The sequence below is a fragment of the Pan troglodytes genome, chromosome 21 (assembly GCF_028858775.2).
Source record: "Pan troglodytes isolate AG18354 chromosome 21, NHGRI_mPanTro3-v2.0_pri, whole genome shotgun sequence".
Classification (NCBI taxonomy): Eukaryota; Metazoa; Chordata; class Mammalia; order Primates; family Hominidae; genus Pan; species Pan troglodytes.
Window position 1 is genome coordinate 38,384,722 of NC_072419.2, and position 15,772 is coordinate 38,400,493.

General features: G+C 44.7%; 1 pseudogene; it reads right to left on the bottom strand.

Moving 5' to 3' along the window:
• Positions 1-2,846: 2,846 nt before the first annotated feature.
• On the bottom strand, positions 2,847-13,071 carry LOC100611899 (probable ribosome biogenesis protein RLP24; annotated as a pseudogene).
• Between the last annotated feature and the right edge of the window lie 2,701 nt (positions 13,072-15,772).

Genomic DNA, 15,772 nt, shown 5'->3' on the forward strand with positions numbered 1-15,772 from the left:
AGCTCATTCTCGTGTCACACTTCAGGGCTCAAGCCACTGCTGTTCCCTGCCTGGTACAAGTCCATTGCCTAGCCCCTCCATACTAAATTGCAGTCATTTGCTCTTCTGATCCCACAAGCAGGAAATGACAATCAAGTGTGTTTTGGTAGCAGCAAGATCTGGTTTTGGATTCCCAGCTTCGGTGTTTTACTGTCAGCTCATCTCACTCTATGAAACCCAGTTCTTCAATTGCAAGCAACAGAAACATTGGTCAAACTGGTTTTAGCCCAAAAATGAATTGATTGGTTCTTAAGTCATCAAGGATTTTGTTTATTTTGCTTCAGGTCTGGCTGGATCCAGGGGCTCAAAGGATAGCCTTAGGGCTCTTTCCCCTTTTCCACTGTGCTCCTCTCCGGCGTCACTCTGTCCTGTTATCCACAGTCTTCCTCCTGATGGGTGAGGCAGGGAGGACAGGATGCCAATCACTCCAGACTTACATGATCCACTTGGGTATGCCGGGGGGCTGGGGTAGGGGAAGATGTCCCTTCCCACTTCAGTTTATTCAATATAGAGAAATTTCAGGAAACATTTCTGATTGGCCCAGCTTGGATTATCATTTGAACATCTTGCACCAATCACTATATCCAGGGAGTTGGAGTATGATTTGGGGCCACTTTCCCTGAAGGTGTTGGATACTGTGAATTTCAGCCCTACCAGAATTACTTAGAATGGTTGATGAGGAAAGAACCATTTCCCATGGTAAGGGATGCGAAACAGACCAAAACAGTGGCCTGTTACCCACCACCCCACCACCCCAACCCCAAGCCTCAGTTCCTCATCTGCAATGGGAAAGGTGCTTGTTACTATTTATGGAGTACTTCCTGTGTTCTGATGTTCCAAACACTTTCCATGGGTTAGCCCATTTAATCTTGGATATGATACAAGATAACAACGTGCCCCTGAGACAGCTTCTGTTATTAGCCCCCTTTTACAGAGGTGGTCACTGAGGCACCAAGCAGTTGAGGTAACCTGCTGGGGCAGGATGGGGGGTGATGTCCCATGATGGGTGTAGTAGTGTTCACCTGGGACAGCCAGACTTCTGAATCTGTCCTTCCAACCTCTCTAGCCGCCTTTTTAAAGGGCTGTGTGTGTGTGTAAAATTATATGTAATTGATGTAAAATGAACTGCAGTTTGATAAGTCTTGATACACACACCCATGAAATTATCACCACAATCTCAATAGTGAGCATACCCAGGTTTCCTCATGCCTTTCTTTATAATCCTGCCCTCTAGCCTCTCAACATCATGCTTGTCCCCTCTGAACCTCATGTGGAAATTTGATCCCCAGTGTTGGAGGTGGAGCCTAATGGGAAGTGTTTGGGTCATGGGAGCAGATTCCTCATGAATAGATTAGTGCACTGGGGGAGGTGGGAGCAGAGGAGGTGAGTGAGTTCTCTCTTAGCTCCTAAGAAAGCTGGTTGTTAAAAAGAGCCTGGCACCTCCCTGCAACCCCCACTTCTCTCCCCATGTAATCTCTGCACATGCCAGCTCTCCACCTTCCACCATGAGCAGAAGGAACTCACCAGAAGCAAATGCCCAATCTTGAACTTTCCAGCTGTCAGAATCATGAGCCAGACTGGGCACGGTGGCTCAGGCCTGTAAGCCCAACACTCTGGGAGGCTGAAACAGGAGGATCACTTGAGGCCAGGAGAAAGTCAGCCTGGGCAACAAAGCAAGACCTCATCTCTAAAAACAAATTTAAAAAATTTGTTAAAAACTCGTGAGCTAGCTGGGTGCGGTGGCTCATGCCTGTAATCCCAGCACTTTGGGAGGCCGAGGCGGGCAGATTACCTGAGGTCAGGAGTTCGAGACCAGCCTGTACAACATTGTAAAACCCTGTCTCTACTAAAAATACAAAAATTAGCCAGGCGTGGTGGCCCACGCATGTAATCCTAGCTACTCAGGAGGCTGAGCCCAGGAGATGGAGGTTGCAGTAAGCCAAGATTGTACCACTGCACTCCAGCCTAGCCAACAGAGCAAGACTCTGAAAAGAAAAAAAAAAAAAAAATTCATGAGCCAAGTAAACCTTTTTTTCTTTATAAATTACCCAGCCTCAGGTATTCCTTATAGCAACACAAAACAGACTAAGACACCATCCCCAATAAGTCACTGATCTTTCTTTCCGTCACTATAGATTAATTTGCATCTCCCAGAGCTTTATATAAGGAGAATCATACGCTATATATTACGCTATGTATGTATACATTGCTAGGCTAGAAAAATAAAGTTTGTTCTACCAGGAATCACAAGTTAGAACTGAGTATTCTCCAAAGTGGAAATTACAGAGTGTAAGGTCATTCCAGGCAAAGATTATTCATTCAGTCCTCATACCCAACATTCACAACTCCCTATCAGAAGGGTTAAACCAGGTCAAAACAGTCTGGCATAATTAGGCTTCATCAAACAATGCCATTATGTTCTTCTAAGATGCAAATAAACCAAAACAGGAAATACTAAAATCAAAATAATACTTGATGCTGTCATACAAATTGTTAGTTCCTTGCTGTATTCCCCCTTCTGTAACATTAATAAAGGGAATATCTTACTGCAAAGAATATTTTATTTTATACATCACTAGCCATGAATTTTTGCCATTAGTTATTATACAAATGCTGCCTAATGCCATTAGCCAAATGGCATAACCATTTTATGTCCACCATTCACTTCTATAGTTATAAGTAGAATTTTCATGATTTACATATGTACATCAGTGAGGATTTAACACTGAGATACAATCTAACATCTGTAATATCTGATGTTTTAAAGTAGATAGCAATGTAGGAAAGATATATTTTAATCACTTTTCATTTAAGTGACCTTATGTAAAACATTAACCAATAGTTTAGCAGTTCCACGTCTCCAAGGGACATTTTCAAATGTATGTAAAGAAATGGTTACAGATTTTTAAGAAGCATCTTCCATGTCCACATCCTGTTGTAATCTCTGTGCCATTTTCTCTTCCAGCTGCTTCCCTTTGCCTACAAGAGGGGCTCGGAAAGATGGATGTTTTTCTTGACTTCTTTGATATCCTGAACTTCTCTACGTAGCCCTTTATGTTTCTTCAGTCTGTTCATTATAAATTTAGCTTGGCATTTCTGTTTGATCTCTTCAACTCTCTTCATTGCGTCAATAGTTTTATTCCATAGCTCTCACTGATATTTGATAAGTGCATTTCTATGTTTTTCCAATTCAAATGAATTATCCACTGTAAGCCCTTTACCAGCTGTTTTCCAGAATGCTTTGGTCCACCTACCTTTGTGAGGATTGTGCTTCTTTTTAAAGTTTTTATGACATTTAGATTTACAAAATCTGAACACCTTGCAATCATTGCGGACAGACATCATGCCATGGCCAGGGTAGATGGGCCCCGAACAGAAATAACACTCTTGAGACACATGTTGAACCCACGTGGGTCCCCACCGACCAAACGCCAGGCTTGAGAGGAAGTCAGGTGTATGTTTAACCTAAACTGCCACACTCTTTTCTAAGGTGGTGTATCATTTTCTGTTACCATCAGCAGTATACAAGAGTGCCAGTTCCTTTACATCCTAATAACACTTGGTATGGTTAATATTTTTAATTTTAGCCATTCTTACAGGTATATAACATCTTGTGATTTTAATTTCTATTTCCCTAATGACATGCTGCACATCTTTTCATGTGCTTATTTGTTATTGTTGGTGACAAATATATCTTCTTTGGTGAAGTAGATGTTCAAATTTATGTTCATTTGTATTGGGTTTGGAGTTATTGTCAAGTTTTGAGAGTTATTTATGTATTCTGCAGACAAGTCCTTTATCGGTAAATGCTTTGCAAAGATTTTCTTAGTCTGTGTATGGCTTGTGTTTTCATTGAAAACTATGTCTTTAGAAGAGCACAGGTTTTTTATTTTGATGAAGTCTAATTTATAAACAATTAAATAATTTGTTTAAGCAATTTAATGTGTTCTTTTTTGAATTTTTGGTTTGTTTGATTTTTGAAACAGGGGTTTCACTATGTTGCCCAGGCTAGTCTCAAACTCCTGGCCTCAAGCGATCCTCTGGCCTCAGCCTCCTAGGTAGCTGGGATTACAGACACATGTCACCGTGCCCAGCTCCTTTTATGGATTTTGCTTTTTGGTGTTAGACATCTTTGCTTAACTCAAGGTCACAGTTAATTTCTCCTGGGTTTTCTTTTTTTCTTTTTTGTTGTGGCAGAGTCTTGCTCTGTGACACAGGCTGGAGCACAGTGGCATGATCATAGCTCACTGCAATCATGATCAAGCATCAAGCGATCCTCCCACCTCAGCCTCCCAAATAGCTAGAACCACAGGTGTGCACCACCACGCCTGGCGAATTTTTTTTTTTCTATTTTTGTAGAGACAGTGTCTCACCTTGTTGCCCGGGCTGATCTCAAATCCCTGGGCTCAAGCAATCCTTTTGCTCAGCCTCCCAAGTAGCTGGGATTATAGGCTTGAGCCAAAATGCACCTGGCTCGAATGTCTCTCTTTATTTTATTTTTATTTATTTATTTGAGACAGGATCTCACTCTGTCACTCAGGCTGGAGCGCAGTGGCAGTGGCATAATCACAGCTCACTGCTGCCTTGACCTCCTGGGCTCAAATAGTCCTCTCCCCTCAGCCTCCCAGGTAGCTGGGACTATAGGCATGCACTGCCATGCCCAGCTAGTTATTTTTTGTCAAGACAGGTCTTCCTATGTTGCCTAGGCTGGTCTCAAACTTCGGGGCTCAAGCAGTCCTCCTGCCTTGGCCTCCCAAATTGCTGGCATTACAGGCATGAGCCCTGTGCCCAGCTGTGGAGTTGATATCTTAACAATATTAAGTCTTCCAACCCATGAACAAATTATACCTCTCAATTTAGGTCATCTTTAATTTCTCTCAGCAGTGTTTTGTATCTTCAGCATCTAGGTCTTTCACTTCTTTTGTCAGATTTATTCCTCAGTGTTTCATATTTTTGATGCTATTGTAAATGGTAGTTTTTTATTTTTATTTTTTGAGACAGAGTTTTGCTCTTGCTGCCCAGGCTGGAGTGCAATGGTGTGATCTCGGCTCACTGCAACCTCCGCCTCCCGGGTTCAAGCGATTCTCCTGCCTCAGCTGGGATTACAGGCATGTGCCACCACGCCCAGCTAATTTTGTATTTTTAGTAGAGATGTGGTTTCTCCATGTTGGTCAGGCTGGTCTTGAACTCCAACCTCAGGTGATCTGCCTGCCTCGGCCTCCCAAAGTGCTGGGATTACAGGCATGAGCCACTACGCCTGGTGTAAATGGTATGTTTTTAAATTTTTATTTATTTATTTAGAGATGGAGTCTTGCTCTGTCACCCAGTCTGGGGTGCAGTGGCGGGATCTTGGCTCACTGCAACCTCTGCCTCCTGGGTTCAAGCAATTCTTGTGCCTCAGCCTCCCAAGCAGCTGGGACCACAGGTGCATGCCACCACACCCGGCTAATTTTTACATTTTTCAGTAGAGATTAGATTTCTCCATGTTAGCCAGGCTGGTCTCAAACTCCTGACCTCAAGTGATCTGCCTGCCTCAACTTCCAAAAGTGCTGGGATTACAGGTGTGAGTCGCTGTGCCTGGCCTGTAAATGGTATGTTTGTATTTCTGATTTTTCATTGCTACTGTTGTACAGAAATAACAGTTGATTTTTAAAATACTGATCTTATACCCTAAAACCTTGCTAACTTATTAGTTCTAGTAGCTTTTTTAGATCTCACTGGATTTTCTCCATAGATGATCATGTTGTCTGTGAATAAAGACAGTTTTACTTCTTTCTTTCCAATCTGGATGCCTTTCATTTCTGTTTCTTGCCTGATTGCACTGGCTACAATATCCAATACAATACCTGAATGGTGAAAGTAGACATACCTGTCTTTATTTTTTGGGTTTTTTTGTTTATTTGTTTGTTTGTTTGTTTTTTTGAGAGAGAGTCTCTGTCGCCCAGGCTGGAGTGCAGTGGTGTGATCTCGGCTCACTGCAAGCTCCGCCTCCTGGGTTCAAGTGATTCTCCTGCCTCAGCCTCCCGAATAGCTGGGATTATAGGTGCCTGCCACTGGACTTGGCTAATTTTTGTATTTTTAGTAGAGACAGGGTTTTGCCATGTTGGCCATGCTGGTCTCGAACTCCTGACCTCAGGTGATCCACCTGCTGATTCAGCCTCCCAAAGTGTGGGATTACAGGCATAAGCCACCACAGCCAGCCCATCCCTGTCTTTAATTTGCTCTTTTCTAGTGTTTTAAAGTGGAAGCTAGGGCATTTATTTGAGGGCTTTCTTTTCTAATGTAGGTGTTTAGTGCTATAAACTTAAAAGTCTCACTGTAATAGCATCCCAGAAATTCTGCTATATTGTGTTTTCATTGTCATTCCATTCAAAATACTTTCTAATTTTCATTTGATTTCTTTTTTTGAGTCATGTGTTATTTAGAAGTGTGTTATTTAGTTCCCAAATATTGGGGGATTTTTTTCAAGGATCCTTAGGTTACTTATGTCTAATTTCTAATTCTATTCTGGACAGAGACTTTGTATGACTTGGGTCCTTTTGACTTTATTAAGACTTGTTTTATGGCTCAAAATATGGTCTATCTTGATAAAGGTTCATGCACAATTGAAAAGAATGGTATTCTGTGTTCTTGGGTACAGGGTTCTATAAATATCAGTCAGGTCAAGTTGATTGATAGTGGTGTTCAAGTATATGATATCTTTACTGATTTTCTGCCTGCTTATTCTATCAATGATTGAGAAAGGGGTACTAAAATCTCTGGCGGTAATTATAGATTTTTATATTTCTCTTTGAAGTTCTATTTTTTGCTATAGGTATTTTGTTAGGTACATACTATCTTTTGGATTAATTTATCCCTAGTAATTTATGTAATTTATCTATTTTGTCACATATTGATATAGCCAATCCCACTTGCTTCTTACTGTTAGTGTGGTATATCTTTTCCATCCTTTTACTTTTAACCTATTTCCATTTGTATAGTTAAAATTTGTTTCTTATAGGCAGCATATAGTTTGGTCTTTCTTTCTTTTTTCCAATCATACAATCTCTGCTTTTTAATTGGTATGTTTAGACCACTTAATTTTTTTTTTTTTTTTTTTTTGAGACAGAGTCTCACTGTTGCCCAGGCTGGAGTGCAGTGTTGCAATCTCAGTTCACTGCAACCCCTGCCTCCCTGGTTCAAGCGATTCTCCTGCCTCAGCCTCCGTAATAGCTGGGACTACAGGCACGTGCCACCACACCTGGCTAATTTTTGTATTTTTATTAGAGACGGGGTTTCACCATCTTGACCAGGCTGGTCTCGAACTCCTGACCTCAGGTGATCCGTCCACCTCAGCCTCCCAAAGTGCTGGGATTACAGGCGTGAGCCACCGCACCCGGCCTCCAGTGTATTTTTCATCTCAGACATTGTCTTTTTTTTTAATGTCTACGTATTTCATTTGGATCTTTTTTCATATTGTCCATGTCTCTACTTTATTTTATTATGGTAAAATACACAACACAAAATTGACTGTTTTAATATTTGTAAGTATACAATTCAGTGGCATCAGGTACAGTCTCAGTGTTGTGCAACCATCACCACTATCTATCTACAGAATATTTTCATCATCTCAAATTGAAACTGGGCTGGGCGTGGTGGCTCACACCTGTAATCCCAGCACTTCGGGAGGCCAAGGCAGGCAGGTCAGCTGAGGTCAGGGGTTTGAGACCAGCCTGGCAAACATGGTGAAACCCCATCTCTACTAAAAATACAAAAATTAGCTGGGTGTTGTGGCACGTGCCTATAATCCCAGCTCCTCGGGAGGCTGAGGCAGGAGAATTGCTTGAACCCCTGGGAGGTGGAGGTTGCAAGTGAGCCGAGATCACACCACTGCACTCCAGCCTGGGCAACAAAGCAAGACTGTCTTAAAAAAAAAAAAAAAAAAGTGAAACTGTATACTCATTACACATTAACTCTCCATTCTCCGCTCCCCCAACCCCTGGTAACCACCATTCTACTTTTTGTCTCTGAATTTCACTACTCTAAGTGCCTCATATAAGTGGACTCCTACAATATTTGCCCTTTTTGCCTGCCTTATTATACTTAACATAACGTCTTCCAGGTTGACCCATGTTGTAGCATGTGTCAGAATCTCACTCCAGCCAGGCATGGTGGCTCACACCTGTAATCCCAGCATTCTGGAGGCCAAGGCAGCTGGATCACCTGAGGTCAGGGGTTCGAGACCAGCCTGGCCAACGTGGCGGAGACCACCCGGTCTCAACCAAAAATACAAAAATTAGCCAGGTGTGGTGGCATGTGCCTGTAATCCCAGGTACTCGGGAGGCTGAGGCACAAGAATCACTTGAACCCGGGAAGCAGAGGTTGCAGTGAGCCAAGATCGAGCCACTGCACTCCAGCCTGGCCGACAGAGGACAGAGCAAGACTCCATCTCAATTAAAAAAAAAAAAACAAACTCCTTTTGTAAGGCTATATTATAGTCTGTCATATTTTGTTTATTCATCCATCAATGGACATTTGGGTTGCTTTCACCTTTTTGCTATTGTGAATAATGCTGCACTGGTATAAAAATATCTATTTCAGCCCCTGATTTCAGTTCTTCTGGGTACATACCCAGGTGTAGAATTGTTGAATCATATGGTGATTCTTTAATTTTTTGAGGAACTGCCATATTGTTTTCTACAGTGGCTGTGCCATTTTATACTCCCATCAGCAATGCACAAAGACTCCGATTTCTCCAAGGCCTTGCCAATACTTATTTTCTGTTTTGTTTTTTTTAATAATACCTATCCTAGTGTAGATGAAGTGGTATCTCACTGTGATTTTGATTTGCATTTATCTACTTATTAGTGATGTTGAACATCTTTTCGTATGCTTATTGACTATTTGTATATCTTCTTTGAATAAATGTCTAATCAAGTTCTTTTAATCAAGTTGTTTTCTTGTTGCACTATAGAAGCTATTTGTATACTGTGTATATTAAACCCATATCAGGTATCTGATTTGCAAATATTTTCTCCCATTTTGTGGGTTGCCTTTTTACTCTCTTGATAGTGTCCTGTTTTGAACAAAAGTTTAATTAATGTATTTAGAGACAGGGTCTTGCTATGTTGCCCAGACTGGAGTACAGTGGCTGTTCACAGATGCAGTGATTGCACACTGCAGCCTCAAACTCCCGAGCTCAAGCGAACCTCCCACTTCAGCCTCCCAAGTAGTTGAAACTATAGACATGGGCCACCAAGCCTAGCCAAAAGTTTAATTTTGATGAATTCCAATTTATCTATTTTTTTTCTTCTGTTGCCTGTGCTGTTGGTGTCATATCCAAAAGATCATCACCAAACCCACTGTTATGAAACTTTTCTCCTATGTCTTCTAAGAATATTATAGTTTTAGCCCTTACACTTAGGTCTTTGATCCATTTTGAGTTCATGTTTGTATGTGGTATGTGGTCCAAATTCATTCTTTTGCATGTGGATATTCAGTTCTCCCAACACCATTTGTTAAAAAGACTGTCCTTTTTCCATTGAATGGTTTTGGCACTCCTGTCAAAAATCTTTTAACCATATATATGAGGGTCTATTTAATTTGTTGAACATGTGGAATAAAATTAGAGTAACTTGTACTTACCTGCCCATTTTAACATCGGTTTCAGTTGTGGGTTATGCTTGCTTATTTCCCTCATTATGGATTGCATTGCCTGCTACTTTGTAGAACTGATACTCTTTGATTGGGTGCCAGACATTGTGAGTTTCACCTTGTTGGGTGCTGGATATATTTGTAATCTGTAAATCCTCTTGAGCTTTCTTCTGGGACATTTCAGTTACTTGGAAACGGTTTAATCCTTTTGGGTCTTGCTCACACAAGATTTTTTTTAGGCAAATCCAACCAGTGCTCTTCAAAAGCTAATTATTTGCCCTCAGTGAGGCAAGGCCTCCCTGAGTCCTCTCAACACCCCATGATACTCAGCATGGCTGGTGGGAACAGACACAGTCCCCACCCAGTGAGCAGCGGGCACTGTTCCCTAAATCCTTCCTGATGGGCCTTTCCTTGGCCTGGGGTCCTTCCCTCACACACATGTGCTCATCAGTATCCTTCTGGGTTTCAGGGATGCCTCCACAGCTCTCCAGGGGTCTCTCTCTAGGCAGCTGTCTCCTCTCTGGCACTCTGTCCTACACACTTCTGTCCTACACACTTTGGTTACCTTGCCCTGACATTTAGCGCCATCTCCTCAACTCATGGTGTTCCCTGGCTCCACTTTAATTCCCCCTCCCTGTGTTGCAGCCTGAAAACTCTCTCAAGGCTGGGGGCAATCACAGGGCTCACCTTTGTTTCCCATCTGTCTGGAATCTCTGTCCTTTATTGTTCAACGCCCAGAGCCTTGAAAACCACTATTTCATGTATTTTGTCTAGTTTTACTTTTGTTTCAGGCAGACGAATATATCTGATCTCTGTTACTCCACCTTGCCTAGAAACAGAAGTCTCTGCACTGCTTTTTTTATTTTTATTTTTAGAGACAGAGTTTCACTCTTGTTGCCCAGGTTGGAGTGCAATGGCATCATCTCAGCTCACTGCAACCTCCACCTTCTGGGTTCAAGCGATTCTCCTGCTTCAGCCTCACAAGTAGCTGGGATGACAGGCGCCTGCCACCACGCCCAGCTAATTTTTTTTTGTATTTTTAGTAAAGACAGGGTTTCGCCAAGTTGGCCAGGCTGGTCTCAAACTCCTGACTTCAGGTGATCCTCCCACCTTGGCCTCCCAAAGTGCTGGGATTACAGGTGTGGCCACTGCGCCCGGTCTGCACTGCCTTTTTTTACCTGTAAGATCACAGGGCCTCTGCGAAGCACTGTATGAGTGATTTTTTGTTTTGTTTTGTTTGAGACAGGGTCTTGCTCTGTTGCCCAGGTCAGAGTGCAGTGGCACAATCTCAGCTCACTTCAACCTCCACCTCCCAGGTTCAAGCCATCTTCCCACCTCAGCCTCCGAATAGCTGGGACTACAGGCGCCCACAACCACACTCAGCTAATTTTTTTTTTTTTTTTGAGATGGAGTCTCACTCTGTCGCCCAGGCTGGAGTGCAGTGGCGCGATCTCGGCTCACTGCAAGCTCCGCTTCCCAGGTTCACGCCATTCTCCTGCCTCAGCCTCCTGAGTAGCTGGGACTACAGACGCCCGCCACCATGCCCAGCTAATTTTTTTTTTTTTTTTTTTTTTTTTTTTGTATTTTCAGTAGAGACAGGGTTTCACCATGTTAGCCAGGATGGTCTCAATCTCCTGACCTTGTAATCCGCCCGCCTCGGCCTCCCAAAGTGCTGGGATTACAGGCGTGAGCCACCACACCTGGCCACACTCAGCTAATTTTTATATGTTTTTTGTAGAGACAGGGTTTCACAATGTTGCCCAGGCTGGTCTCGAACTCCTGGACTCAAGTGATGTGCCCGCCTTGGCCTCCCAAAGTGCTGGGATTACAGGTGTGAGCCACCACACCCAGCCAAGTTCTTTGAAGTGAAAGAGACACTCACACAATAGATGCTCAATCTCTCCTCACTCACCAAAGGAGAGTCTAAAGGGCCTGCCTCCTAGGAATCTTAGTTTGGCAGTGACTTGGCTCAACTTAAGGAACTTTCTAGGTCCAGAACCCTTGCAACTGGACCTGTGCTAGCCTAGAAGTCAGCACCCTCTAACCCTGAGGGCCATCATGGGGTGAAAGTGCCAGCTGTGAGGTCTCACAGAAAAGCCAAAGTGTGACTGTGAGCGCCTAGAGGCAGTGGTCTTAGCTTGCCTCTAGGCACTGGACATTATGAGCAGACATCCATTCCGCGTCAATGCTTGGTCTACCACTACCCTGCTCCCCCTTGCCAATAACTAATTCAAGACTGGGCATGTGACCCAGTTCTAGTCAGTAAGGTATAGGACCAGGAAAATCTACAGTGGCTTCTGGGAAAGGCTTCCTCCATCTTAAGAGGAGCCATGGTAAGACATAGTCTCCCCTCTCTGGAATTGCCATATTCCAGTGTGGACACTTGGGGCTGCTGCCACCATCTTGGCACCAACCTGAGGATGGAACTAACAAGAAGGATGGCAGATCAGAGAAGGCCCGAGCCTGGACGCATCATTGAGGTGATGGATCAAATAGCCCCACTGCCTCAATTCCCCTCTGAATATTCATATAAGGAAAAAAGACTTAATTAGTGGTTCAGTTAGATGCCACCAAAAGCAAAAGCATTGTCACTGAGCCAGCCACCTGGAGGGCTGGAGGTGCATGGAGGGGAGCACCTTAAAGGTACTTTTACCTCCTGCTAAGGAGTTTTGACTTTCTCCTTTGGATGAGAAAAGGGCCAATAGCTGTGAAAAGACATGCCTAAGGCCATGTAGGGGGAAGTGGCAAGAGCAGCCCTGCACAGGCCTATCAGCCTTCCAGCGGGTGCCTGATGCACTACAGCCCTGTGCCCCAGGATCCTGAGTCAGCTTTGATGGTGGGGCCTGTGGGTGGAGGCCTCAAAGTTCACCGACTCCAGTCAACGTTTAGTTCTCCTGCTGAGCAAGAGCAAGCAAGCACTGGGGACTTCCTTGAATTTTTGTGCTGAAATGGTATCCTTGGAGGAAAATATCAAAGTCCCCCGAGCTGTAATCAAGGCAGTTGCAGATTACAAGTAATTGCCATAGTTTCGGGACAGGTTTTTCTCAGATTTAAAAGAGCCTGTCCAAAGTTCCTTCCCAGGCCAACAGAACAGAACAGGGCAGGCACCTGAGACAGAGGGGAGCAGAACCCTGGGATCCAAGGCTTGTGTTTGCTCTCCACGCCAGAGCAGGAAGCCTCCTCTGTACCCTGGCCTCCTTCCTCCACGCTTGGAGCATGTGTAGGCCACGTGGCCATCTCTCTGTAGTAGGAGTCGGGAATGGGCTCCGGGACATTTATTGCCTCAATTCCAAGACTGCCTGGAAAAGGGCGGTACTGCCTTGGGCAGTAGAGAGTTCCTATCCCTAGAGATACAAACCCCAGAAGGGCCTTCAGCAGGCATCTGATGCCTTCATACATGCTGTCGCCTCGCCCACCAGGAAGACCCTCCTGAACCTCAAAGATGTGACACATGCATTCATTCATTTCACAAAGAACTACTTGTGCCAGGTGCTGCTCTAGGTAAGGGGGATTTAGCAATGAATAAAACAAAGTGCCTCTGGGTGTGGCGGCTCACGCCTGTAATCCCAGCACTTTGGCCAAGGTTGGCAGAGTTCGAGACCAGCCTGGCCAACATGGGGAAACCCCATCTCTACTAAAAATACGAAAATTAGCCAGGTATGGTGGTGCATGCCTGTAATCCCAGCTACACAGGAGGCCGAGGCACAAGAATCGCTTGAACCCAGGAGGAGGGGGTTGCAGTGAGCTGAGATTATGCCACTGCACTCCAACCTGGGTGACAGATCCAGACTCCATCTCAAAAAAAAAAAAAAAAAAAAAACAATTCCCGAAGATTGTAGAGAAAAAAACAGATAAAATGAATATACAATGTGATATCAGGTGGTTGTTAAGTGCTATAACAGAAAGGGGACAGAGAGTAACAGGGTGAGTTTTAGAAAGGGTGGTCGGGGAAGGCTTCCCTGGAAGAGGTGTAACTAATGTTTGAGCTGATAAACTTTAATGAAGGCAGGAGCCGGCCATGCAAACATCTGGAGAAGCAGCGTCTAGGCAGAGGGAAGAGGAAGCAAGGTCTTCAGCCAGGTTTGAAGACTAGCAAGAGGCTGGTGTAGACTGGGCATGGTGGCTCACACCTGAAATCCTAGCACTTTGGGAGGCCAAGGTGGGCAAATTGCCTGAGCCCAGGAGTTCAAGACCAACCTGGACAACATGGTGAAACCCCATCTCTACAAAAAATACAAAAATTAGTTGGGCATGGTGGCACACACCTGTAGTTCCAGCTACTCAGGAGGCTGAGGTGGGAGGATCACCTGAGCCCTGGGAGGTTGAGGCTGCAGTGAACCTTGATCGTGCCACTGCACTCCAGCTTGGGCAACAGAGTGAGACTCCGTCTCAAAAAAAAAAAAGAGGCTGCTGGAGCTCGAAAGTGGTCTGGCGGCAGAGAAGCATAGGAGATGAAGTTGGATTGGTGACTGGAAGTCAGATCAGGAGGGTCTTGCAGGCCAAGCAGAGCATGTTGGCTTTTCCTCTGTATATTGCAGCCATTGGGTTTGGAGCAGAAGGGCATGGTCTGACTCAGGCTTAGACAGCCACACTCTGCCTGCTGCACCCATATAAAGCCCTGGCACATGGTAGGTGGTTAATAAACTTTGGTGATTATTATCAATGTTCTTCAGCTGCACCATTGGACCCCGGAGCTCACTGAGGGCAGGGACCAGAATGGTCATCCATGCCTATTATAGCTGGTGCTAAGATGTGTGGATATATCAGTGACTCAGGGCATGAATGAGTGAGCAAGCTTGGAGTGGGTTCTGAGGAGGAGACTCATGCCCCCAGGGCAGGTGGGACATGCTGTTGGTGCCATGTAAAGGAAGCAAGCCACTGGCTATGCCACAGAGAGAACAGGTAGGCAGGTAAGTGCCCATTTTAGAAAAGAACCGTTGCCTGGGCCCTAGGGGAATGCAGGATGCAGCTGGGCCCAAGTATGGCTGCAGGAGCCAACGCAGCCTGCAAACCAGCAGGCAAGAGTCAGGCAAACCACATGGGGCACCACCTCCTAGAATCACCAGGATGCTTACAGGCTCACCCTGATCCCCCCGGGAACATTAGAGGCAGTCATCTGGCACAAAACAGCACCCAGAGGGTGCAGCCTAGACAGGCACTGGTGCCCAGATTCTGGTTTTAGGCTGTACATGGGAGGTGGCAGACACTGTTGTGGGCTGGGGAAATCATGGAGGGCTTCCTAGAAGAGCTATAGCCTAGATGGACAGATAAGATTCAAACTGAAGACACTAGGGGTCTATAACTGCAGACACTCCTCCAGACATGCCCTGTGAGATCACTCCACCTCTGAACCATGCCTGATACCCCTCTTCACTATCCACAGGATAATGCCTTGGCTTGGCATTCAAGAGTTCCTATCTTCAGAAAGTGGCCTCTTCAGGTACTGCTCTTGAAAAAAAAAATAATAAAAGATAAATAAAAGAAAAAAGTGGCCTCAATCTACCCATTCAGCTTTGCCTCTCCCAAGCAGCCAAACCCACGGCACATGCTGTACGTTAACCACGCCGCACATTTTCCCATCCAGTGCCTTCGCTCACGTTGTTCGCTCTGCCAGGAATTCCCTTCTCTGGCTCCACTTTCCAAACTACTGCCTATTCTTTAACACCCAGCTCGTGACCCAACTTCAGAGAAGTCTCCGCCCTCTGGTCCCACATCATCACATACCTGGTGAACTATAAGCCACGTTGAACGCAGTTGGGTTTTGTCTCCTTGGATGACCGTTGGATACCAGTTACACCTCTTGCCCCGGTGTAATTATTAGTCGTGACCCTTTCATTCCCAGATATGTTCCAGCTGGATGGCAAATTAAACAGTCACCCTTCATCACCCACACCGTTCTCCACCCAACTCAAATCCTTTGGGCAGGAACTATGCCTTTGTCAGAGCCCGGCACAGTACTCTGTATGCTGGAATAAAGTCAGTCACTCATACCAGTGATCTTTGAGACACTGGACACTAAACTATGGGGAAGCAAAGCAGCAGAAACATGTGTCCCTGTTCTCCTGCCACATGTGAAAGGAGGTGGAAGAAGGTAAGAAAA